The sequence below is a fragment of the Clupea harengus genome, chromosome 4, assembly GCF_900700415.2.
Source record: "Clupea harengus chromosome 4, Ch_v2.0.2, whole genome shotgun sequence".
Taxonomy (NCBI): Eukaryota; Metazoa; Chordata; class Actinopteri; order Clupeiformes; family Clupeidae; genus Clupea; species Clupea harengus.
Window position 1 is genome coordinate 17,175,803 of NC_045155.1, and position 27,756 is coordinate 17,203,558.

General features: G+C 41.9%; 1 protein-coding gene across 1 annotated transcript in view; it reads left to right on the top strand.

Annotated features, from left to right (window-relative positions):
- Positions 1 to 3,415: 3,415 nt before the first annotated feature.
- si:dkey-70p6.1 (uncharacterized protein LOC570575 homolog) overlaps positions 3,416 to 27,756 on the top strand; it is a 37,043-nt gene continuing 12,702 nt past the window's right edge. The window contains exon 1 of the mRNA XM_031566461.2: positions 3,416 to 3,811. The gene's annotated coding sequence lies outside the window, so the exon portion shown is untranslated. The remainder of the gene's footprint in view (positions 3,812 to 27,756) is intronic.

Below are 27,756 nucleotides of genomic sequence, written 5' to 3' on the forward strand. Positions count from 1 at the left end.
TATTTGAATGCCCTTATCAACATGGAAAAGTGGATTGGCTTGCTTTAAGCAAATGTTTTATTTGATTGAAAACCAACATTGCCAAACAGGGCGGTACAAAATAAAATTATAAAGTGCACATTTCAGGTAAACAAGGACTCAGCCTATAGTGCAGTTAAACCATGGCTTAATATTTTCTTTTTTTCAAGTTTGCTGGGAACATAGCAGTCAGGCCTCTTATTTCAGAAACAATGAACTGTAACAGTTAGGTTACCAATAAAAGGTAAGCCTACTACTTCTTTGCTTTCAGCCAGCTGCCTGTTGACATTTTCAGACAACAGTGAAGCTCGCTTCTTTTGCACAACACAACTTTTAAAAGTAAACTTTCCATTCAGAAGCTTTTTATCATCCATTTCGCCGTATCGCGCTCACCATTCACTCAAACCGCAACGTTAGCCTACTACACAGTTTGCGAGGCCAAAAAGAACGTTAATCTTAAAAAAAAATTATAAAAAAGAAATCGCGTTAATCTCGCGATAAAAAAATTAACGGCCGTTAATAACGCGTTAAACTGACAGCACTAGTTTTATCAAATTAAATGTGACAGACTATAAAACTGGAAGCAGGCAACTATGACTACACATTTTCAGCACACACTAGTCACAGTTTCAGAGAAACATAAACAAAATATATGCAGAATACAATAATTAAGTAAAGAATCCTAAAGACAGGTTGCTGATAAAGCAATAAAACATTCTTCAAACAGGAGGTTTTGGTGAATAACAACACGTTATTACAGTTCTATGCCAAATACAAGGCTTCACAGGCTGGGCAACAAATAGACTAGGATGCCACATTGGGGAAGGTTTTGAGGGGTCATCTCAAGTTGAATCATATTAGTTGTCAAGGGAGAGGACATTTTCGATCTTCATGCCCAGACCGAAGTGTCTCCAGGGTAACTCACTGACACCACTGCATCAGTGTCAGGTCATTTCTCAGGTTCCCCCCCAGTGGATGCGTTTTCTGTGGCCTGGGTTTGGGGGAGTTGTGATGAATGTTTTACACGTTTGAAGACCAGGCGAGGAGGACATGACATTTTGCATCCCATCACAAAACCATGGCAGCTGCACTCTTGTGCTCACCACTCTTCTTCTGGTGCCACTAATCAGTGCTCAGCAATCTCTCTGCTCTCTCTCTCTGCATACATACCTGTTTGTGAGTGTGATCACAAGTATGTGTTTGTGTGTGTCTGAATGTAACTGAGTAGGTATACATGTGTGTTAGTACATGCCATATGTCACCAATAAAACTCACATACAACTCACAAAATGACACACGAGATGTTACCACAAAGCTTGGAGGAAGATATGATAACAGTATAGTCTACACTCAGGCAGTGGAGTTTAGGAGTTGAAGAAGGAATGTTTATGTGAAATAGAGTTTATGTGAAAAATAGTTTCTGCTCTGTTTTTCCTATGACTTTGTGAGATTGACCGCAGTCTGACAGCAGTTTGGGAAGTGTCAAGCACAAGGAGGTGAGTCTCTTCACGACTTTGAGAAGCTGTTGAAGGTCTTTTGGAACTTCCTTGGCCAAAACGTTGAAATATTCATGATGATCCCTTTCCTGTCACTTCGCATGGGCTGTTTGTGGTGAGTGAGGAATTTAATGAATCTGTCCTCCATCAGTTTAGAGAGCGTCAATCTTTCACAGTTGTAGTAGCTGCTTGGTAAACTGTGTGAAAAGGTAATAGCTCAAGTTAAGGAGGTAAGAGCTGTAATATTATAATATTATAATATAAAGTGGGTCAGATTGATTCATTAAATGAGAAAGTAGAAATGAAACTTAGATCACACCATGAAATGTAACCAATCCGTTTGATCCATTCAACTGCATTGCTGAAACTATTAGAATGGATATGTAACTACCAGTGCTTGGGTCATTCTTACAATGAATAATTATTCATAGACTGCCTATTACACAAAGATAATTTAATAATGAACACACTGCCTGAGATGTGTATCTCTTTCTCTCTCTTCTCTCTCTATCTCTCTCTCTCTCTCTCTCTCCCCCCTCTCCCTCACTCTGTCTGTGTGAGTGTATGTGTGTGTGCTTGTAGGTGAATATGTATGTCCATGTGTGTACGCGTGGTGCACATGCATGTTCATCTGAGTGTCTGAATCTGGATGCATGTCTGAGTGGGTATGCTCACACAGTGATGACTCTATCTGTCTACATGTATGCGTATCCATGTGTGTCTGTGGTCGTGTGTGTGTGTGTGTGTGTGTGTGTGTTTGCTCTTGTAAGGGCACGCTCTACATAACTGCTACAGATGGGTGCTGTCAGAGGGAAGCCCCTGAGCGCTGAGTGTGTGTCTGACTCTCCCTGGCCTTCTGGAGGGTCCTCACCTCACACACCAACAGTCACACAAACACACACTCACACATTACACACATGCTCCCGCCTACCTACCCACCTTCGCACACAGTCACACACTGACACAGTCACAGACACACCTACACACAGGAATTTTAAATACACACTCTCATTCACACACATACAAATACACATACCACTCGTAAACACGCATAGAACGGTCACACACAGTCACAAAGATGTGTGCAGATACACACTCACACATATACAAGAAGGTTGTCACCACCCCAAACGCCTTTCTTCGCCTCCCCCACACAACCCTCTGTACAAACACATTTAGCTAATCAATTAGAATGTCTGTCAACATCGACGTGTGTGTGTGTAGGTGTGTGTGTGTGTGTGTGTGTGAGTGCTCTTAAATACACAAATTGTTAATATAGTAGCCCCTGTCATCATGCACTTGTAGCTAAACCAACACTAAGGTCGGTTCTCAAAGAGCACAGATAGCTACTAATGAAATGAATAGTCTGGTAGTCTACTGGAGTACTTTCATTGTACTTTCAGTTACCCTGGAAAGGAGCATAATATCTGACGATAAATGTCCTTATGACGATACATGAATAGGGAACACAGATGAAACTGAATTGCGGGTTGCCTCTAGATGCAATCTTTGGAGTGGCCTACAATTTACAATCATCTATCATTACATTAAGTAAAAAAATCTTAATCTACTACTGTTCAAAATGTATAGTATACATCTCTCTCTCTCTCTATCTATGTATATATTTATATAGATATACACAGTATGTATGCGTGTTGGTATTTTTCGACTAATTTGAATATTTACAAAACTGTCGGCATTTCTGAGCAATTTCTACATCAACGTTGCTTCTCTTTATAGGTTTGGTTTGGATATGCATTGGGATTACAACCTAATACCATTGATGCCTTACTACATGACCTGCATTCTTATACAATGCTTAATTCTTCCAGTAGGTGGCGCTATTTACAAATAACAAGTGACGAGAATCGGGGGGCTTTGCTCTGTCACATGGTAGGCTACTGCCACCGATGCGAAGGTACAGACGAAGAGAGAAAGGGAGAGAGGGAGGGAGAGGGAGAGAGAGGAGAGAGAGAGAGAGACCGGGAAGCAAATCTGACAGTTTAATATTGAGAACAAGCGGCAACAAGAAATAGCTGAACTGCTAGGCTGCCGCTGCGCCCTGCAAGGGAGCGTTGCGCACGGAGAAGGATGCGAGCATTCGAAGGTGATAAAGAGGATGCCAAATGCCAGGCTGCATTCATGCTCTCTGTCACATACCATTTCCAACTTAGCGCCCATAATTGATTATGCGTGCTCAGTCTGCGGGGTCCGACCGGGAGCCAGAAATTCAGCCGCAGAGAAGCCCGGCGAGGTGGATACTGCGTGGCGTCGCGCCCCTTGAATCTTTTAACTGAGTGAGTACGACCTCCTGGCGCAATGTTCTGCCTCAAGCATGTTCTCCGTCTCTCCCTGTAAAATCCAGAGGCACCTCTCCCATGTCGCATCAATTGCAACTGGATTTGGAAAATGGGGTCGCCCATACGTTAAGGTTATCCTGTAGCCTATACCCTAGATTTTTAAAAATAATCTGTCGTCTGGTGTGTGTGAATCATAATTAATTGTATTTATCCAGAATGAATGGGAAAAGATAGCTAAGATGCCAACGTTTAATTTGTACTCAGTCATACGTTTAAGACAGCAGACACGTGTGCAACAGCCACAATGTATCCGCAGTCCCCTTTGTAATTCGACGGTTAATTAGCCGATTCATCAGAGAACTTTGATGTAATTGCAGACGAGGAAAATGAAAATTAACGCCTTCGCAGTCAATTTAAACAAATGGTACTTAGTATTCCAGTCAATACTTTGAATCATGGGGCCAATTAACTATACACTGACACCTTTAATTGTCGGGTATTTTCTGAAGAAAGAAATGGGGGAAATCCTTTGGCGTATGCGTTGATAGCTGACCTCCGAGACGCGTCTGCACTGCGCGTACATTTTACTTTGATCTTGCTAGATTATTTTCGGAGTGCTATGATGATTGGTGGGACAATACCCGAGGGAACAACGAATTACTCCTATTGAATATGGGTTGACCGCGCTTAACTGCTGCACAAGCGGAAAGGCACAAAGCTGAAAAATACCAATTACTAGCCTAATCCACACTTGTTTGGATGACATTTTCTTGCATGCGTCTGAACTGCGTTATCACTCGCTTAGATGAGGCGTTGACAGCCACTGTCAGCGTCTGTGTTAGATGGGATTTTGTCTCTAACCTGTTGTATGCGGGTGATTGAATCGCCGCAGTCCTAACTGTAAGGGTTGTTTATGAGACGAAAATGCCAAACGTGCGCAAAGGTGGAGCGGCGGTGTGCAGCAGCGGTTCAGGAATTAGGGGGGAACCGATTAGAGGAGCATGACCCCCTTAATAAGATTCGTATGCATCTGCTATTGTTTGTGTGGGTGTGAGCGTTGTTGCCTGAATTAGTCGTAGAAATGCGGTTACATACGCGTACCGTAGGTCAATGCTGACCAGTCAGATGGAAACAGATGCACAGATGTTCAAATGTATATAATGTTAACAGCACTGTCACAGCACTGTCCATTTCTTTCAGACATTCATACTGAATGAGGACCACACACACATTTAAAAACAGGGATGTTCCTATTTCAGTGCAATTGTATGTATATGGTCGTTAGCATTGTCACTGGGCATCAAATGAGATGGTTGTGCCCTCATGTTTTTTGGGGTGGAATATCATGTGAACTGAGTCACTTACTGTCGAATAGGTCACCAACTCATATCCTCTTCAGTTTGATTGATCAAATTGGGGTACATTTGTTATTATTCATTACAGAAAGCAAGCACAGGGGGAGTTGTCAGTGTTCAGTTAGAAACAGAGAGGGTAGGCACACTTACAAATGATGAGAGAGCAAGGCTTTGTGTTTGGGTGTCTTGTCCATGGGCAAAGTCTTAACAGTGGTCTGTGATATGCCTTGGTTTAGTTGCACAGGTGGTCAGGCTCCAGCAAGTAAGTACTGTATTGTGTTTGAATGAATATTGTAGCCTGTATGAGTGTGATTAGGCATGTCTCTTTCTCCTTGTCTCTCACTCTCAGCAAACACACACACACACACACACACTAGCCTTTGCAGAGGTAATTTTCTGCAAGACACAGAAACAGAGATCTACGAGTTACCCAATATTGATGAACTCTCTCATCATTGCCTGTGCTGAACCAGGGGGTTGATTTGTCATATTGGCTCGAGGTTGTTGATTTACTGACACAAGAGACTTGTGCTGCTATTTGGGACAAAACCTATAGTCTTCCATCATGGTTAAAGCAGGAGAGGCAGGCTATGGATTAGAGGACTTTCCAGAGGTCCTCTCTCCCATCATGCTAGAGAAAAACCCTCAGCAAATTTGAAGAATTGACCAGTTTTATTCCTTATGTAATGTGACATATAGTGATTACTTTCAGAGGAGTTTACAAATTTGCATCCACATGCGTTAAAGCTGCTATAAGCGGTGTTAACACGTCTTAACTAATGTTGTCACGATTAGCTATTGTAGGGGTCCATCTCCATCCTTCTGTGTGCAATTGTAATTGGCAGACAAGGACAGCCGTGTCTTTGGAAGCATCCTAAAAGGTTGGTATACTATAGATGCACTCAGTTGAAAATGTTATTTGCTTTTTAAAAGAGACCAATTCGTTTTTATACCATAGCTTGTAAGAACACAGTTTGTGATAGCAATCAGAAGTAGATTATAACACAATACTTTTTTGCAAGACTGTGTACTAGCACAACGTACACTCTAAATGTCATGTTTGTACAAAGTCATATAAAGGGAGCTGTTGTTTCTTGTACTGCTGTGTCATGTTTGTCCCTGAAAACTCCATTTTGGTTCCACATTTTACATTTCTCCTGTGCCTATATACCTTGGAAATCCCGCTGCTAGTTTATTTTCTAATTGTCTACTGTTGTAATCCATTTCAGTGCGCAAGTGGCTATATATTCATTTGATACGCCATGTGACAGTAGGGGAATATTGATGTCTGATGTCCTCTGTCTTTAATTAGAGCAATTGATTTGATCACTGTAGATAACCAAAAAAGTCAATTGTGATAATTATGTACCACATGCCATCAGGTTTTGTTATACTTTTGACAAGGTATGGCTGTAATGAACTCAAAATGCCTCCGGTAAAAAGTGGCTTGAGTATATCCTCGAATGAAGATGCATTTTTTAGGCCCACTCTTGCAGGATTTTTTAGGTCACTGTGAAGTCAGGATGCTAGACCTGTCCTATTCTCTCAATCCATTGTTAGAGGACACCAGCAGATGTGCAACATCTCAAAGGAATTTGCATTCTGGAATTAGGCAAAATCTCAGTTAGCAAGTCTGGTTCTGGCAGCCTTATATTAAGGGCCATTTGACAATCAAAATCAAAGCATATTTAGGCAGTGACGCCCAGGGTTATCAGCACCCTTAGTGAGAAATCTAGTAGCCATTAGAACCTACATTATTTGGTTTTATGTTACCATCTTGATACTCTAGCAAGTTCTCTAACAGTCCTCTAAGTTCTTCATATAACCCCCAACTAGGTTTTAGAGTTTTTCAAACGTGAACCCCACTGGGAATTCCATTTCACTTCAGGCAGTTGGCACACCAGATAATTCCAGGTTTGAAATCCACCAGTAGAGTCACCCACTCATCCCTATGCGTGCCATGACCTCATCTTCACCTATTTTCCTCCGCCCCTGTGCCAAATGAGTAAACACGAACCCCTGACCCCGTCGCCAGATTCCTATGCCCACCGCCGACGTCTGGAAGCTGTTGATAAGAAACCTGGGAGAAACTTCATTTAAGTTCTCCTCTCCTAACAACAGAACTCTGGGCAGAGCTGAATCCTCCACACCCACCTTAGAATTCATCACGCTTTGCCTCAGTCGATGATGAATACGCCATGTTGTTCTTCATGAGCACTCTTGTGTCAGAGGGGAGAGGAGATATTGCTGTAGCTGAGCTGGAGAAAGAGAGAAGTAACCAAATACTCTGGTTGTGCTTTCTTATGGAGGAGAGGGAAAGATGCAGTATTGCATGCAGTATATTGTTTGTCCCATTGATCAATGAATGTGCCATAGTGCTGGACCAGGTGTGGCATGCTGAGAAATACGGCAATATTAACTGTAGGGACTAGGCAAAGCTTTTAAGCCAGAATCAAAATGATCACAAGAAGCAAAATTTCAGTACATACATCATCAATCAATATTTTGCCCTGTCAATGTTTAATTTATGTTATATGTATGTTATGTTATATAAAATTATGTTGGTCTATCCACATAGTTTTCAGTTAGTCTGCCATGTTATAGCTATGATACGCATTTTGTTTTACAAATGGCTTTCCCTTGGTCCTCATATCTTAGCTGCATAGGTCATTGTTTAATGATGGGGGAAATGAAGTCATAGCAGACGGTACTTTGATCACCACTCCTGTCAAAGACAATTAACTTTTAAGGATAATACAAGCCATGAAGATCTTTTTATTTGGAAAACCAACAAAGGTATTAAAGACACCCATACACTGAGTTATGGACCAACAGGTTTATTTTGTTGATGGATTACAAGAACCTATTATATTCACTATTGTTTTATGTGATGAGAATAGAGAATAGATATTAGAGAGATAGTAAAACCAACATAGTAATAGCCTATTCATTCATTCACAGATGTATGAGAAACCATAGAAGAAATCTCATGTAAAAAAATGTAAATGTAAAAAAACGTATTTTTTCATAAAATAGTACTGGTTTCTGCTGTAATAACACCCTCACACACACACAGCCACTTTCTCCCACTGATGTTTGAAAAGTCCATTTGGATACAGAAGGGAAAGGAAGAAGAAAGAGCGGAGGAGGTTTGGGGTGGGAGAGAGAGAGAGAGAGAGAGAGACAGAGAGAGACAGAGAGAGAGAGAGTCATGTCTTGGGGGGTTCGGGTGTGTTGGGGGTGGGGAGTTGGGGGGCGAGTGTGCGTGCCAGTTTCTCCTGTGGAAAGTAGGGCTTTGTGGTAATTAAAGCATGCCAGTCAGTCCCCCATGTCTCTGTCTCTCTCCCTCTTTCTCTTGAGCTGTAATTGGCAGAAAAGGGGGAGTGGGTGTCTGCTCTGACGTGATCTGCAAGTGGAAGCATTGTGAAAGCTAGAAAAGAATGGACACAGATTGCTTCTGGTCATACATTATACAAATAACTTGGAATGCAGAAGATCATTTTTATTTTGGCTCCTGCTATTTAGAGTCCAATTTATACATAACTTATTTTATAGTTTCATTAAGTTTAAATTGGTGAAGTATCAAGTAATTTGCCAAACAACCATATAAAATGTAGATTGTGAAGAAGACGCCTTAGTCCAGGCACCGGTATAGTTTTAAAAGTATCGGTTTAGCACCGGTATCGGGAAAAAACTAAACGATACCATCATGAATGAATGAATGAATGAATGAATGAATGAATGAATGAATTAAATGTATCACCAAATTAAGTTATTAAATAAAAAAAATACTGGGACTGGGAGAACCCTGTTCTCTTACTTAGCTAGCTCTTTCACCAGCAAACGGCTTTAACAGGTGCGGTTCTCTCCCAGAGAGTAAGCATATATCGATTTGTGTCCATCTTGGTCTGCACCCTTCACAGGTCGTTTCCTGATCCTCTCCCCACCTCTTCACTCCTCCTCACTTCCTGTCCAAAATACTTCACTGTCCTATCCAAATAAAGACTAAAAAGCCCATAAATAAATCTTAAAAAAAAACCTGCGTCAAATCCAGAAGACTCCAAGTGTTCTCTCTTTCAATGTTTCATCCAAGTCAGATGTAAGATGAGTTAGCTAGTTACAAAAATATCCTAAACTAACATAGTAACTAACAACTAACATTTATAACTGTAGCTATAAAGCAAAAAGCTAAACGCACTGTATGCTAAGTAGCATATCAGCCGTTTCACAATAAGAAAAATGATGGCATTCATGTCAGTCCCGCCGAAAAACACTTGTGTACAAGACCCGGTTTTCAGGTACAGAGCTAAGTCAGGTGTTACCTACCTTCACACTTAATCTGCACTTTTTCTTCATTCCTCACAAAACATGAGGATGCAACGATCCTGTCAACTACATTAATTATTACTTGACATCTTTATCGTTGTAATCTCTTTATAAAGGACATCTTTATCGTTGTAATCTCTCTCATTGTTTGAATGCGCAGAATAATTTAGCATAACTCTAGCGCTTACAGGGACCCACAGAATGTCGTAATAGTGATGTCACACTGTAGATTGTCAGACTTCTTTACATGAACACGCTAGGACATGCACAATTGATTGAAAATGGCAAAACGGCGCTTCAGAACATGGGACAAAAGATCAGTTGATCAATAACAAAATCAGATTACACCTGCTGAAAGGTATCTATGTGCTTTATGCCAATGACATGCGCTTCATGTCATTCTAAATTTGGCCAGTGGGGGCCACTGTTTGTACAGCTCACTTTGTCAGCTGTCCATGCAATATGCAGCAACACAGGCAAGTAATCAATCGTTAAATGTAACAGACACACTCATTTTGAATCCATGCGTGAATTTTTGTATTAAGCACTGCCTCATCTGCTTAAATGGACAAGAGGCCCTTGGTTCATACGTAGACACTGTCGGCCCTCCAGCTGCTCATTCTGACCACCAGGGTGTAGTATTTACACCGGTGACTGAGAGACAAAGCAGAGACTCCTTTGGGAAATTCTTGGTCTGAAGGGAAGAGAAGAGGAACACTTGCTCTTCTGCCTCATCTGTCCCTCACAACGGCAGTAACTTGATGGTTATGGATTCTGTCTGTCAAACCATTTGTTTGTTGTGGTTAATGGAAATATTTAAGTGCTCAAGTGCTCTCCCATATATGACACCAAAGAACAAATAATGCAGATGATTCTTTCTGAATAAACTTGGTTGGGAGTGATTTGGTTTCTGTCGGGATCCATTTTGTTTGTTTGGCAAAGGTGTTAATTACAGCTTGCCAAGACTGTGGTACCTTGTCATTTGACACTGTAAGGAGTTCAAGATATGAGGGCTGACTGTTATAATATTCTTTATTTATTATACAGAGCCTGTCTTTACCAGATGTTATCACCACTCGAAATCTGATTACAACAACCGTCAGTAGTCTTTTAATAAAAAGATAAAGATAAGATGATGAGTACAATATTCATTTTAATCTTTGTTGACAGGTGAAAGCCTCACCAAGGATGATCTTCACTGGATGATAGGGGCTTCTTACTGGAAGTTGTGTTATTGTAAAGGGTAGAAAACAGGAAATAGGGTCAACATTGTTGTTGAATTACTCAATGTTTATCTGTTTACTTTTGAGCAACCCAGCCTCTGGAGTGGGCCGGGAAGCTGATGCTTGAAGGATGGTGAGCTTGCATTGTGCCTGGACCCGGGCCAAAAGACAACAGAGTCGTTGAGTCTCTTCTGCTTCACAATGATAGTGCCTGTTTCGCTAAAAAACTCCGCACAACACACAGAGGACCTGAGTAAGGGAAATGTTTGCATCTACCCGTGTCATGTTTGCGCTCATGATTGTTGCACTGGCTGGCTAAGCTAGGCGCTAGGAGCGCCAAGGTCAAAGGTTCAGTTTCGAGGGAGTACATACTCTGATTGAAAAAAAAGCATGTCCTTGTTGTACTGCAGCTTGCTGAAGATCAAAGATTCTGCTATGGGAATAATTTTAACACTGTCTGCCGACTGTAAGCATGGCTTCCCACAGACTGGAGTATTTGCTTATTATTACTACTTAAGTGATGCATAGTGGGGAATATTCTCTGTCTGTTCTCAGCTTCATTATATAAATGTAAAACTGAGCAACACCACAGTAGAATTAATCAGTAATCACTGTCACTTGGACAGAAACCCTCCCACCTTATTTTGTGATATTATATTCCTTGTGAGCACTGTATGCAGTCATCATCATATAAATACCCCATTTAGATACAAATGACCTGTTCGTCTTCATCTTAAATCTCAGGGATGGTTAAGAAATCTCCTCTGGTGGGAGGGAGGAGGCGTGTGAGTCCTGACATTAAAGTTGACTTCTGGTGAGACGGAGCCATGCATCCTGAATTCAGATATGCTGATAATGAGACACCTCCGCCTTTGAATGCAGGAGGGGCGTTGTATGCTCAGACGGCGATGACCTTTTCAACTACATGGGCCAAAAGGTTTGTGTGTGTCTGTGTGACAGAGAGAGAGAGATTGAGAGAGTGAGGAAGGGAGAAAGGAAGTGATAGATGAGAGGAGGGGTGGTTCTTTAAGCTCAGTGTGTGTTTAAAAATGACAGGTGAGCTTTTCTGAACCCTCACGTCTAATCCCTCCTTCACCGCTCCCTTTTGCACTCACCTTGTCTGTTAGTCCTACCCAGCGAAGAGGTAGAGCAGAGGTATCTGGCAGGCAAGAGTTCAGAAGTAATTGAACTTCTTTTCCTGCACTGGATTTGGGAAACAGGGGATTAAAGTCCACAAAGCTATAGGGTGAGAGATGGGCAACGACTACACAGCTGGGGGGAAAAAAGGGGGGCCTTCATTTTGTAGACGAGACAGCCTGAGGTTCTCAAGTAGCTGCTGGACTGCTCAGTGTGCTGTTATCCAGTTGGCAGGCAGAGAGAAGGAGAGAGAGAGAAAGAAGGGTAGAGAGAGAGGGGGAAAGATTGCTTTGAGGATGGGGGTGGCAGGGTAGTGCTGAGACATCACTCTCATTTAGAAACACGGTTGGGGAAGGCGGGGGCGGGGGAGGCGGTGGGGGGGGGTTGGGGGGAGTAGAGTGGGACTCCAGGATGACACAGACAGAATTGGGAGAGGGAAGCAGTGGTGGTGGAGGACCAGTAATATGGGAGGGAGATTAAAACGGAGAGGCCCAGCATACAGGCTCACGTACGAGGGTCCAGGTGGTCAGATAGTGGCAGGTGAGTGGCTGCATGGTGAGATGAAGGGGGGGACACAGATGGGCACGGAGGTGGAGGCACATACACACACACACACACACACACACACACACACACACACACACACACACACACACACACACACACACACAGAGAGAGAGAGAGAGAGACACACACACACACACACACACACACACACACACACACACAGAGAGAGAGAGAGAGAGAGAGAGACACACACACACACACCTTCATCTGATAAAATAACAGCCTCTCAAGTTTTCTTAAACACCTGCTTCCAATTTCCTTCACATTCCATCTTTTCCTCTCCCTGGCTTTATCTTACTTTATCAAACTCAGTAGACACCACTCAAATTGTAATATGCACTCACACATACACCAAAATACACACAAAACTGTCTAAGTTTCCCTAAAGAATACATTTTAAGAGAAGCTACACTAGACATCTGATGCCAAACTGCCGCTTGGTGACCTATGTGTGTACTTGCCATTCTTAAAATGTGACATAGTCTGCACAGTGACACATTCCTTGCAGAAATCAAATCTTACCTTTGGGTATTACTGGATATTGCTGGTACATGCCTGAACCATTTATCTTCAGATCTTCAAAGACAGTTCACATTTTCTGACTGGTATTAGATTTGTGAATTTTCTGATTCTGTAACGTCTTCCATGTGAGACATTTCTGCTGGAAGTCTCTAGACACAATCTGGGGCTCATTGACTTTTTAATGTCTTGTGAGTTAAGTTTAACTGCATACAGATTTAAATTAGAACTATTTATATTTTCTTTTTTCTTTTATATATATTTTTTTTGTTAACATTAAATTCTGGAAACCCCTGTTTGGGAACCATAACCATAACATTTACTGCACAGATAATACCAGGGAGTAACATTGAGCTAGAAGGAAGACATTCACAGCACTTTTACGAGCACAGGTTGGTTAATCATTTCAACTTCCCAATTTATATACTTTAACATCCTATTTTAGCAAATTCACATCAGATTACATATCTTAAGAAGCTAACATTATTAATGTAACCTTATTTAAGATGTAAAACATAATAGCTCAAGCTCCGTACAAGTTAGCTAACTAGCTAGCTATCTTTGCTAGCTGGGGCTAAGCTATAGTTGGTGCCATTTATTTGCCTTTCATGATTGATCATTTCCAGGAGGTGTAAGATCTGCACATTGCCAGTTGTTTGTCATAGAAGATGTTCGCAAACAAAGTGAATATAATTCCCTTAATGTATTTTGTTTTTGCAACAGCCAAATATGCAGGGCTCTCAAGTGTCACGCATTGAGCGTGACAGTCACTCATTTCGGTCTTTAGTCACGCACTCCCGCCACACATCGTATTTCTCACGCTGAAAAAAAACTCTAGGCTATTTAATGTGCCGCAGCGCGCAAACATGACCTGGCCGCGCTGCCCTCACCAAGGAGGAATCAAGCACGTCTCCCCGAATCCCCTGTAGTTCTGCCGTGAGGTGCCACTTATCAGCCAATCAAAAAAAAAAAAAGGGCTACACAATAGCCAATCCGAAAAATACATCTGTTGTATCTGGGTAAGATTTAATCCAGCAACCAATGAAAATAAAGCATCCTGGAATTGCGCGCGATTGATCTTTCTAAAGTTTCGTTCACCTGAGGAAACCACTGGAGCTCCGAGCATCAGTCTTCTACAAAGAGTAAGTCGTCTCCTGTTTTAATGTTACAACAAATTCACAATGGTTTGACACAAGCAATGACAACTTGACTGCAGTTAGAGAATATTTCCCAGATCAGTTTTTAATGAGTGTTTGTAGCCAACACAGTTTGCCTTTTCACTATAGCTTTGACTCCGAACTTCGTTAATAGGCTATAATAAATTCGAGCAGGCCTATTACAAATATATATAGCCTATAATTCGAACGAATATTAGGCAGCCCTTAATATTCAATTATGTTATGGGCATTATTTTTTGTAAATGTGTTTGCTTGAACATTCTATTCAGATTCCGAGGCTTCTTCACGCCTGGTGAAGTTGTGAATCGCGAGCTCATTAGGCATACCAGCATGTTATAAATATCCTGGCCATGGATGCATTAATCATTGCATCTGTCTTTCAAAGATGTCAGGTAAAAAACAAATAAGCATCCTGTCCTTCGCCCAAAGGGGAAAGCCCCCTAAAAAGGCCAGATTAGGCCCAGAGAAGGTCGTAAACACATTAGAGGAGGAGATGGTGGAAGTGGAAGAGACAGTACAGGTAGAGGAGGGAGAGACAGTGCAGGTGGAGGAGGAGGAGACGGTGCAGGTGGAGGAGGAGGAGGAGACGGTGGTAGAAACAGTGGAGGAGATGGCTAGAACAAAAGGGAGAAAAGTCCCAGGAGCAGCCACCTACAAGACCTCTTTTAATAGTGAATGGACCTCTAAATGGCCATGTATTACTGTAGGAAGCACCAGCTCATATTACTGGTGCTCTATCTGCGCCAAGAGACCTCCTGTGCCCATCCAGGTGTGCGGGATGTGACAAGGCACATAGTAAGGGGCATCAGGCCAAACAGCAGGCACTGAAGTGCAATTAATACATCCAATTCTATGACTATGGCATATATAATGGGAACCAATACCAAATATGATAAAAGAGTCCAAAAAGGCAACAAACACCTACATAAACAACACAAGTCATAATTCTCTCTCTCTCTCTCTCCCAAATTGAATAAATACTTTGTAATTGGTTGAATTGTCAGTGCCATGTGTCAAATCTTTTCTGCAAGTCTGAACAATTATTGGTCTGTGGGCATACGGCAGGGGCGGGGCGGGCGGAATGGGGGTGGGCCGGGGCGTCGCCGGGGGGGGGGGGGATATGTCACTCTTGCCTGTCTTCAAAACTTGAGAGCCCTGCAAATATGATAAATGAATATCAGCCAAATATCAGTTATCGGCTATTCGACAAAGACAGAGACACATTGAGAGGCTCAGTGTTTCACAGTAGTTTTAATTTATCTGGTAGTTTCCTAAGTGTTCACCTGATTCAGCTCTGCAAACTTCACAAACAGCAAACAGACCCTTTTGGACTAATTTCCTTTGTCCAACATAGTTTTGGACTATCCATTTAACTTTGATGAACTACCACTGGAGCTAGAAAAGACGCCGCAGCACCTGCCAACACTACCTAGCATCTTCCTCGCCAATGAACAGTCTCTGGTGAACAAGCTGGACGAACTAAGGACTTGGGCTTCATGTTTTTAACTCATGTCACCAGCTCATTCATTTTGCATATGCGCCAGCAGGTTGCAGACATTGGGAGGTGCGCGACCAGCCGAAATGATACCAAAGCGCATCACGTTTTTTGTCGTGCAAGGTATTTAGCTTTACAGTTGAACCAGAATTTTGGACCACCGGCACATGTGGCAAGGCACACAGACCATCACAAACTTTGCACTGTGCCCCCTGCCTCCCTCCTTGATGAGCTCAACTACTTCTATGCTCGTGTTGACCAGGGAAATAAGGAGGTCACCATCAAAGTGGATCTCCCGCCTGGTGAACTGCCTCCCTCTCTCACTTTCCACCTCTGATACAGGGTGAATGTATGGAAAGCAGCTGGCCTGGATGGAATACCTGGCCGCGCTCTAACAACCTGTACAGAGCAGCTGGCCAGGGTCTTCGCGGATATTTGATCTGTCCCTAACCTAGGCAGTTGTCTCCACAAGCTTTAAGACTGCCATCATTGTTCCAGTACAGAAGCACTCACCTGCTACGGCCCTGAATGCCTTTGTCCCTGATAACCAGTTGCATTCACCCCATCATGGCAAAGTGCTTTGAGAGATTGGTTCTATCACATCTGAAATCAAGTCTGCCCACTACCCCGGACCCCCATCAGTTTGCCCAATGCACCAACAGGTCAACAGAGGATGCCATCTCCACGGCATTCCACTCGACTTTAGCTCAGCATTCAACCCTGTGATCCCCTCCAAGCTCCAAACCTCTCCTCCTCCACTCTCAGGTTGGACACCGGTGTGCCACAAGGCTGTCTGCTGAGCCTTCTTCTGTACTCCCTCTTCACCCACGACTGTGTTCCTGTACATGGTTCTCTTCTGTACTCCCTCTTCACCCACGACTGCGTTCCTGTCCATGGTTCTCTTCTGTACTCCCTCTTCACCCACGACTGCGTTCCTGTACATGGTTCTAACTCACAATAATTGAGTTTGCAGACACCACGTTGGGAGGCCTGATCAGAGGGGACGGCCTACTGGGTCGAGGTCCAGGTTCTGGCCGTGTAATGTGCCGACAACAACCTGGCCCCTAACACCCAGAAGATCAGGGATATCATTTTGGACTTCAGACAAGCTAGGGGCCAAGCACATGCCCCCATCTGAATCAGTGGAGCTGTAGTGGAGCACGTATCAAGCTTCAAATTCGTCCACATCTCAGACGATCTGACATGGTCCTTGAACTCCTCCATCATGATCAACATGGCGACAGCGCCTTAACTTCCTGCGGAGTCTTAAGAAAGCTCACCTGTGTCCCCAGATACTGGTGGACTTTTACCGCTGTACCCTCAAGAGCATACTCACTACATCTACAACTACATCTCAGCAATTGCTCCACATCAGACTGGTAAGCACTCTAGCGGGTGGTGAAAACTGCCCAATGGATCACCGACACCCTGTTGCCCTCCTTTAAGAACATTTACCATAATCGCTGCCTGGGCAGGGCGAAAAGCGTTATCAAGGATGCATTCCCACCAACCGTGAACATTTTAGTTTCCTCCCGTCCGGCAGGTGTTACAGCAGGCTCTGCTCCTGCACCCGGAGGCTCAGGAAGAGCATCTTCCCTTTTTTGTCTATACTGTACTTACAACCCATATATATATATATATATATATACACACACTCCCCTTTCCAACTCTGTCCACTTCATCTCTATATCTAACATATTGAATTTATAATATGTTATGCTGCACTATTTAGTTATACCTGCACTTTTCTGTAAATAATACTATTCTTTTGCACCTCTGGTTCGATGCTATCTGCATTTCATTGGCTTTGTACCTGTACTCTGCACATGACAATAGAGTTGAATCTAATCTAATCTAATCTAAGACATCAGATATTTATATAAATACCGGCCCTAAAAAATGCATATTAGTCAATCCCTAAAGAGTACTCCACTTGCCTGCACGCGTGTGACTGAGTGTGGTAGAGAGAGAGGGTGAGAGAGAGAGAGAAAGGGACTCCTGCTGCCTTTACTGGTAGTAATTTAGAGTTTCTCAGCGAGTAGACATCATGATCGAGAGCACCAGTGGCTATCCTGCTGACTCGCAGTAATTGGCTGTTTAACTGCTGGTCTCAGGGCCAGAGCCAATCAAGTGCTGACAGCCAGAGGTCTCATCCATGGCCCATTTCACATCTTATCAAGACAGCTTCAGCATTATGTTAGCGTGAAAATATTTAGTTGGGGTTGGTAACCAGTGAGAAACCAACCCCCCTTGCTTTGCAATGCTAGATGGAAGTATGTTACATGACAACAATGAAAACTGAACATGTTGTTAGGTAGACAATACGGATCATTTAACATGCAATCTCCATACAGATCTATACTGTTTACAGTCATAGCTTCACCATAAGAACACATCATTTTACTGTAACACTTTTCTGATATGCAAAAAATTCACTAGTTCCTAGATGTGAAAAACCTTAAAAATGACATTCTAGTGAACATGACAGATAGGATTGTGAAAAGGACTGTTGCACTCTCTGAACGGATTTACCAAGTTAATTTATTCACCAAGATGGTTTCATAAATGGAGGGGGCGAGTTAGCTTAAATTTATTCTCAAAAAGCACTTGGTTGGATACCACTCTCTGCAATGGGAGTAATGATTTATTAATCAAATTGTATCAATATTTAGTAGCAGAAGATTAATTCCTAAGTGGAGAGCCAGAGCCAGTTGTAGTGTTGCTGTATTCAAAGCACTTTGCAGAGGTCCTAGCAGCTCAAGCTCGACACCATGATCATTTTAACATTTACATTTTCTAGGGAGAATCGCAACATGCTGTTACATCTCTCAATTTTGATCCATTGAAAATGCCATTAAAAGTCACACTCTAAAAGTGAGGTACAGCTTTGGGTATTCTATTGTATTTTGCCCATCATCTTCATAGCAACTTGTGAACTATAAAACCAATGCCATCTTTCTTCATTGAATGTATTTCCTTAGATAGGAGGTGACTGCTTAGACAGAGCAACCCCTTTTCCACTGCTTTTTTGTCCTCACCTTGAATTTCTGTTCTGTTCTGCCAAGTGAATCATTACGATCTCTGTGTGTCTCGCCTTCGGGCTGAAATAGTATCCCTTTACTGGTGCCCTTTTCACTGCGTGTCCCCCTCTCCTACTGCTCTCCTAAACACAGAAACCCACTTTGTCCCCGTGGCCACTCCAGACAATCATCTAAGCTGGAACTAATGGTGGTGAGCATCGGGTAGTACTCCCATGGTGATTCCTACATGTTGCTCCGGGCATCCATGAATTGAATATGTGTGTTGTGCTTATTATTCCTGTTGTCTGCGCATCTGGTTTGCTGTCGCTGTGTTACTGCATGGAGAGAAAGCTGTTGATTGAGTTTCAGTATGCCTTAGCAAAACTGATCCAGGCCTATGAAAGGCTCACTTATCTATGAAAAGATCTCTTATTGCAGCTGAAAAGGGTGCCGAATCTGCCAATGCATTGAGAGAGGAAGCCATTGTGAGAAACGGCAGATTCAGCTCCTTACACTACAACTGTGAATCCCTGGAAAGGATGTGTCAGACACATGTATGAATATCTGCAATACAATGTGAGTGTGCCTTGTATTAAAAATAAACATGTTGGCTTGTAAGTGAATAGAGACAGCCATTGGCCTGGCTGTATGAGTCTATCTCTGCTGTGCTCGGTTTGGAGACAAGGGCTGCACCAGGAATGCGGTTCATCGTGCCTCATTACTACGTGTTCAACAGCTGCTATGAAATGATAAACTATTAGAGCTAATTAAAAGGAGATGAAATTCCTCCTGGGCTGATGCAGCAGTAGGTGACATGACAAGGATTTGTGTTCGCGTTGGGGAACTGGCAACTGGCAAAATGAAGAAAAAAGAATTTAAAAAAGGGAAATATCTCATAAAATAACAGACTATAGACACTGTATGTACAGAGCATATTCTGTTGCGTTACGATCTGTTTGTGCACATTTCCCATCAATTTTCCTATGTGGTATATTTACATTTCTCAGTCTTAATGTCTTTTGGAATAATATTTGTTTAATATGTTTTAAAATTATATTTGCCGCTCACAGACAGATTTCCATCTATCTTAGAAATCTGTGTGAAATGACATTATTCAGCTGGCATCTGTCTGAGTCAAACATGATCCAGGGGCACTACTGAGAGATACAATATCAGGACAGAGCCAGTGATGCAATAAAGCAGAATGTGGAGATTGAGTCCTGACTGATGCCAGGTTTCACTTCAGCTGTCAGAAGCCCAATACCTCTGGATCTGGATTGTGACAAATTCCTTTCAGACATTAGACATTTTGCCCTGCCTTTCTTAGTTATGTGCAATATAAACAGCAAAAAAGACGCCACCATATAAACAACACTGTCCTCAAATTGTTATGGTGAAGTGTTGAATTACATGTGAAAATGTGACCAAAAATGAGAAAGAAGAGGATTGAGCAACAGGAAGTGTGGTGGAATAGACATGAGAAGAAGACAGCAGAGTATCGAACAAATTCAGTCTTGATTTGCAAGGGTCCCACATAGAAACATCATTAAGGATAGAATGCATTTCCCAGAATCACAAGTGTCTGACTGAAATTTGAATAGACACCCTTAACATAAGGAATATTGTTTCAAATCACGCTTCAGCCAAAGGCAAGGAGTTGCGGCAACGTATACTGTTATATTTCCTGAACTCATCTTATGAAGTCTCTCTTAAGCAAACTCTGACTGATGAAAAGATTTTGATAACAGAAATACTAAGATGGATTTATTAACTAGGATGGCTTCTTGTTCTTTGCCCCCTAAGTTACCCTCAGAGTTTGAGCAAATGTGCATGTGGATGGCTATGAGTTTTACCACTGGTTTCAGCAATGCTGTCATGGAAACAAGAATGAAGAGTTTTGTGCAGACTGCCAGTGGTTCCTTTCGTGATGCAGTTTTTTTCTTTACTTTTCTGTTTTAGACACTGTGCCACAGCTGTTCTATTTTGGTACTGGTGGTCAATTTTAAGGTAGTCTCTGAAACCTGAAACTCATTTGTAAATAAAAGCTCTTTCAGATAACCCTGAAAAGTTTGTAAGTACAACCTGTTGGTATGACAGTTTCTTTAAAGTTTCTTTAATAGCTGTTTTGCAGTTGCCAGTTTTAGAGTTCTAACTCAATACTGGAACGATTTTGATCGATAATTGTACTTGTAAAAGTTTGGACCCAAAAAGATCTAAAAATAGGGCCCAGGTTGAACAAAAGTCACAGCTCTTGTCAGGCAGGTATATTACATGTCTAATGATGTTATAGGATTCATGCCAATGCGATCCCTAACTGATCAATCAGTCAGTTAATCAATCAAATTTTCCACCAATCGAAGTGTCATTTAATTTAATTTTACTGAGCGATATCTCCAATAACAACTGCCCACACATATTACAACAGATCAAGAAAAAGACAAACAAAACTATATGAAATCAGTGAAGTGTAGGTGCATGTATGTGCTATTGCCTGAAAGTATGTGTGGTTTGTGTTCAAAAGTGTCTAATATGGGGGGCGCTAGTGAACACCAGATGGAGTAGACGTGTTTTTCTTGAGCTCCTCTCCATGCTATAAAATAATTCGGTATTTAATTTAAAATTCACCAGTTTACCCGACCTGTTGTTGATTCAATCAACTACTAAAACCTGGAAGATGCGAAAATCGAAGAATGATCGTGGAAAACCGCAGGATAAAAGCCCAATCAAGACTAAAACTCAGCCCTCGCTGGAGCTAGCACTAGCACCAGTCATGACAGACTATGAGGCTAGCAAGGACACCGACGCAGAGTCGAGCAGCATTCTTCTGGCAATATAGAGCATGAACAAAACGATGACTGATCGATTTGACACATTAGAGGCAACCCTGGCATCCACTCAAGCGTCTTTGGTGAGTCTTGGAAACCGTATGACTGAAATTGAGGAAGCTAATTCCAGCTACGACCTCCGCCTCTCACAAGTTGAACAAGCCTGTATGAAAATGCAGACGGAAAACCATGCACTCCGCTCAAAAGTGATTGACCTGGAAGCTCGCTCTAGGCGTCAGAATATTAAAATTGTTGGCCTACCTGAAAGGATCGAGAAAGAACGCCCTGTTGAGTTTCTGGAGAAGTTTATCCCTGAACTGCTGGGTGCTGGCAATTTCTCCGGCCAGGTTGTTGTGGATCGAGCACACCGTCTAGGGAAGCAGTCTGCGGTAGAGGATGCAAGACCGCGCGCAATGATAGCCAGGATTCATCACTTCCAAATCAAGGAGAAGATACTACAGCTTTCTCGCCAACAGTTCCCCCTGACGTACAACGGAGCGGCGATCCATTTCTTTCCCGATTTGCCAGTGGAGGTGATAAAACAGCGACAAGCTTTTGATGAGGTTCGTAAAAGGCTCAAAGAGGCTGGTGCGAGGGTTGGTTTCATCTACCCAGCCCGGCTGAGGGTTACCCTTGGAAATTCGGAGCAGGTATTTCCCTCATTAGAAGAAGCCGAGCTGTTTGCAGGGTCTCTGTCCTGAACATTATATGCGCTTTGGATGGCTATATTTTCCATATGTGACTTTTTTTTGCTTTTCTTCCCCTGCAATCACGCAGGTCGGGACATTCTCATGACCGTTGTTTAAATTATGTTAATAATTTTGGAGAGAGCACAGGGCTCTTTTGTTAGCTTAGCTAAACTATATTTTCCTATGGTCCGGCAGCCTCTGTGCCTATTTGTAGGGAACGTGTTCTCACTTTGTTTGGGAAAGTGGGACGGGGGGAGGGGGGGTAAGTTCTTAAGTGTGTGTTTTTTGTGTTTTTCTCCCTTATGTGGTTATTTGTGTGTTTCAAGGGCGTCATATGTTTACATCACTGTACTTAAATATGCATCCTAATCTTTCTTTAAGAGGTGGTGGCATTACTCTTACTAGTTGGAATGTCCGTGGGCTGGGGCACGCAATTAAAAGGGCAAAAGTATTCTCTCATTTGAAGTCCTTAGCTGCAGACATTATATTCCTACAGGAAACTCATATTAAGCCCACTAGAGCAAAGTTGCTTAGATGCAGCTGGGTCAATCAAATTTTCCAGTCTACATTCTCCAGTAAAGCTCGTGGAGTGGCCATTTTGATAAGCAAAACTATCCCATTTAGACATGTTTCCACCATGTGTGACCCAAATGGCAGATATATCGTAGTGACGGGCCACATTTATTCACACCATGTCACACTTGTAAATGTATATGGTCCCAATTCTGATGACCCAGATTTTTTCCGTAAAGTCTTCAATTTACTGCCCAGTCTCTCAGATACTCATGTGATCATCAGTGGTGACTTCAATTGTGTGCTTGACGATTTTATGGATAGATCAGCCCAAACAAACCTGGTGCCTTCTGCTGCCTCCACAACCTTGAATACTCTAATGTTATCCACGCATCTAGTTGATATATGGAGGCTTCAGCACCCCACACATAGGGATTATTCTTTTTTCTCACAGACACAAGTCTTTCTCTAGAATCGATTATTTTTTGCTTGACTCAAACTTGATTTCAAATGTTATCTCCACCTCATATCATAATATCCTAATTTCTGACCACTCTCCAATATCATTGGTACTTGACCTCAACCATAAGAAACAGCACTTTAGTTGGCGTTTACGCCCTTCACTTTTCTCCGACTCCTCGTTCTCGGAGTTCATTTCTGCTAGGATCTCAGATTTTTTGGAAACGAATGATAATCTAGAGGTTACAGACTCCACCTTATGGGAAGCTTTTAAGGCTGTGATTAGAGGACATATTATTTCTTTTGAAAACTCAAGGAGAAAAGAAAAGAAGAAGCGCCTTCTAGAAATTGAAAAAGATCTTACGCAACTAGAAACTGCCTATAAATCTTCTGCCAATTCTGTCACCCTACAGAATATTCTTAAACTGAGGTATGAATATAACAATATACTATCTGCCCAGGTGCAGGACCAACTGTTTAAACTGAAACAAAAACAATTTGAACTTGGAGACAAGCCCCAGAAGCTACTAGCCCGACAGCTGAGAGGTTTGCAGGCTAGCAGAGCTATACATAAAATCAAATCAAAATCTGGTGACATTATCACTGACCCTAGCAATATAAACAAGCGCTTCAGGGAATACTATCAACAATTATATACATCCAAAGCTAAAGGGGGCACCGCTGCGTGGCTGGAGAACCTGAACCTCCCCAAGTTAAATGACGAGGCGTGTGAGGCGCTTAACGCTGACATTACTGCTCAAGAGCTTCTGGATGCTATAAAATCCTTTCCCAATGGTAAAAGTGCTGGCCCCGATGGTTTTGGAATAGAGCTATATAAGAAATTCCCTGAACAGCTGACTCCACTCTTGCTCAGGATGTTTAACCACTCATTTGAAACCCAAACATTCCCAAACTCCTTGTATGAAGCCAACATCTCACTTATTCTAAAAGAAGGGAGAGATGAGACTGAAACATCATCCTATCGTCCAATTGCATTGCTGAACTCTGATATGAAAATTTTCACAAAATTGATGGCAAATAGGTTAAACAAACACATCGCCTCCATTATTCATGCAGACCAAACTGGTTTCATTCCTGCTAGGTTCTCCTTTTTTAATGTTAGAAGATTAATGAACATAATGTACCATGACTACAGAAAGGATCAGAAGGTGGCAGTCCTCTGCTTAGATGCAGAGAAAGCGTTTGATCAGATAGAGTGGGCATATATGTGGAGGGTATTGGAGGAATTTGGATTTGGTGACCGTTTTGTCTCATGGATTAAAATTTTATACGCCCACCCTTCCTCTTCCATTCTAACAAATCAAGAAAGGTCAACTCCATTTCCATTACATCGTGGGACGCGCCAGGGCTGCCCCCTTAGCCCGCTCCTCTTTGCGATTGGTATTGAACCCCTTGCTATTAGTATCAGGCAGCACAGCTCTCTTGAACCCATTCACCTGGGAGATGTGGACCACCATCTATCCTTATATGCAGATGATGTTGCAATCTTCATGTCACAGCCTCAACAGTCTATTCCCATTCTGTTAGACCTCATAAAGTCATTTGGAGAAGTTTCTGGATACACAATTAATTGGCAAAAAAGTGAATTTATGCCTCTTGGGGATAACCATGAAGCAGAATTTCTGCATAAACTCCCATTTAAAGTTACAGACAAGCTGAAGTACCTAGGAGTTACCCTTCCAAAGGATCCTAAATTAATATTTAAACTGAATTTCCATGAAAAGGTGGAAAAACTAAAAGGAGATATTGGCAAGTGGCGCACGCTACCGCTCTCTATGGTGGGTCGTATAAATGCTATCAAGATGGTTTCACTGGCAAGATTCCTATACCTCTTTCAGAACCTTCCTATTTTTCTCACAAAGTCATTCTTTAAGTTACTAGACTCAATAATCATGCCTTTTATCTGGGGTTTTAAAGCTCATAGAATATCAAAAACTCATTTACAAAAACCCAGAGAGAAAGGTGGATTTGGGCTGCCATGCTTTCAGCATTACTACTGGGCGGCAAATCTTAGAGCTCTTGCCTTCTGGGGTGATGGCTACAACCTGGAGATTTCAACAAGCACCCCTGCATGGGTAGCCATTGAAAAGAAAGACATCAAAGACAGTTCACTCCCAGCGCTTCTTTTTTCAACACCTGGGCTGCCCAATACAAAAGTGAAAAATCGAATAATTATTAATTGTTTGAAAATATGGCAGCAAATTAAGAAGTGCTGCAAGTTACCCGGTACCTCCATCTATGCTCCAGTGTGCCATAATCATGCATTTCCCCCTGCTCTCTCAGATGCAACTTTTTATAGTTGGAGACAAAAAGGCATCGTAGTTTTAAAAGATTTGTACATTGACAAACATTTTGCCTCATTTACTCAACTAAAAGACAAGTTTGCCCTTCCACAAACACACTTCTTTAGATACCTTCAGGTTAGAAACTATGTCCGCCAAAACCTGACTATATTTGAATCTCTCCCTGACGAAAATAGGATTTACAGTTTCTGGCATGGCCCGCCGGATTCAAAATGCTTGATTTCAAACTTTGTCAGGGTATTCTCTGAACAAGTGAACTATGCCACCCACTCTTTGAAAAAGGCTTGGGAGGAGGAACTGGGTCTCCAGATTGATGACATGGTTTGGCAGGAGGGTCTCAGCAGAATCCAATATTGTTCTATTAATGCCAGACATCACTTAATCCAGTTTAAGGTTATGCATAGACTCCATTATTCGAAAACCAAACTACATAGAATATATCCTACTGTCTCCCCTTTGTGTGATCGATGTAAAGCTGCTGACGGATCCTTAACCCACCTTTTCTGGACATGTCCAAAGCTGTACGTCTTCTGGTGTGGAATATTTAAGTGGTTTTCTGAAATGTACAACTGTGTGTTCAAGCCTGAGCCAGAGGTGGCACTGTTTGGCTACTCCCTGTCTCTATTGCCTCAAAGTATCCCAGTACAGCACACCATCATGTACGGAATGTTAATTGCAAAGAGACTGATTCTAATGCTGTGGAAGTCAGAAACAGTGCCACTCTTCAAGACGTGGCTATCAGAACTTACTTCTCTATTACATATGGAGAAAATCCGATACAGTTTGACAAACAATCTTAAACAATCCTACAAGATCTGGCAGCCATTCTTAGACCATCTTGCTCAATTTGATGGAGATCTTGAGCAGCTATGAGACTCACAATAGGCCACTTACCTCTTCTTCGATGTATTTTGTGTACTAGTGATGCATCAATACATTTCATTGTCTTGAGTTGTACGCCCTGTCTGTTAGTTGTGTTTGTTTGTTTTTTGTTTAGTTTTTTATGCCTTTATTTGATTTGATTTCAATTGTCTTATTTTTCTTTCTCTTTTAATTTCATTTTGGTATAATTTCTTACTTACTCCTAGTATTTGTCTGTTTGTACTTAGAATTACCTGAAAAAACCTAATAAACATATTGTAAAAAAAAAAAAAGTGTCTAATATATAGTGTACCATGTTAAATGACACCTAGCACTGGCATGGAGACGGCATTGTAAAGGTTAATGGCTGATCCAGTAAACAAATCATGGGAATCCATCACTGCTTCACCACCATGGCAACTGTGTTTTTTTTCTCAGAACTTCAGTCAGGAACTAAACCTGCTCAGCATATGCTTGGGCCAGAAAGATTTTCTGATATTTGCATTCGATCCTCGAGGAGGGTTTTACCCTGTATTTCCAAAGAGAGCAAGCTTTAGTTGGATTAAGAGTTTCCACGGTAATGATATACCCTAAGAACATATGAACTCTGTGTCTGTGTTTGTGGTGGCTCAGGAGGTAGATCAATGCAAAGGCTATGTTTATGGTTTCCGAGAGGATATACATGTATATGTACATTCCATAACATGACTTTAATTGAGGCTCTACTAAATGTCCATTCCTTTTATAAGCAAGGTGGTTCCACATATATACGTACATACACACGTTGTGTGTGTGTGTGTATGTATATATGAGTGACTGTGCATTTGTAGAGGGGAGGAGGGTTAGGCATATATGCATAAGATTTTATGACATAAACAGATCAGACCTGCAGGAACATATACATAAATCCTGAATCTAGATATTACTTGAATTACTAATGGTTATGGATGTAGTATTTAGCAGACGCGTTTGTCCAAAGCGACTTACAAAACATAAAAAAAACCATTAAAATAGATAAATATAAAAAAACATAAAAAGGCAGTAATACTAGCCTAAAGAAAAAAACAAACATGACAAATACCCAAACTATTATTATAGAGTAGGCCTCAAGCACATTAACTAATTAGACTGATGATAATTAAGAAGGAGAGTTGTCGCTGGAACGGACAACACTAGGTAGGTCATTCCACCACGAAAAAAGAGAGTCTAGACTGCAATCTCTTGATGCGGCGAGACTGCAAAGACAACAAACGCCATCAGAGGAGCGAAGTGGTCGAGAGGGGAAATAGAACTAAATAATAGCATATAAAGGTGGGCAGGTGCTGATCCAGTGGCTGTCCTATACGCCAGAGTGAGGGATTTAAATTTAATTGTAGCAGCTATAGGGAGCCAGTGAAGGGTGACCAGCAGAGGAGTTACATGTGTCCTCTTTGGTTGATCAAAGACCAAAC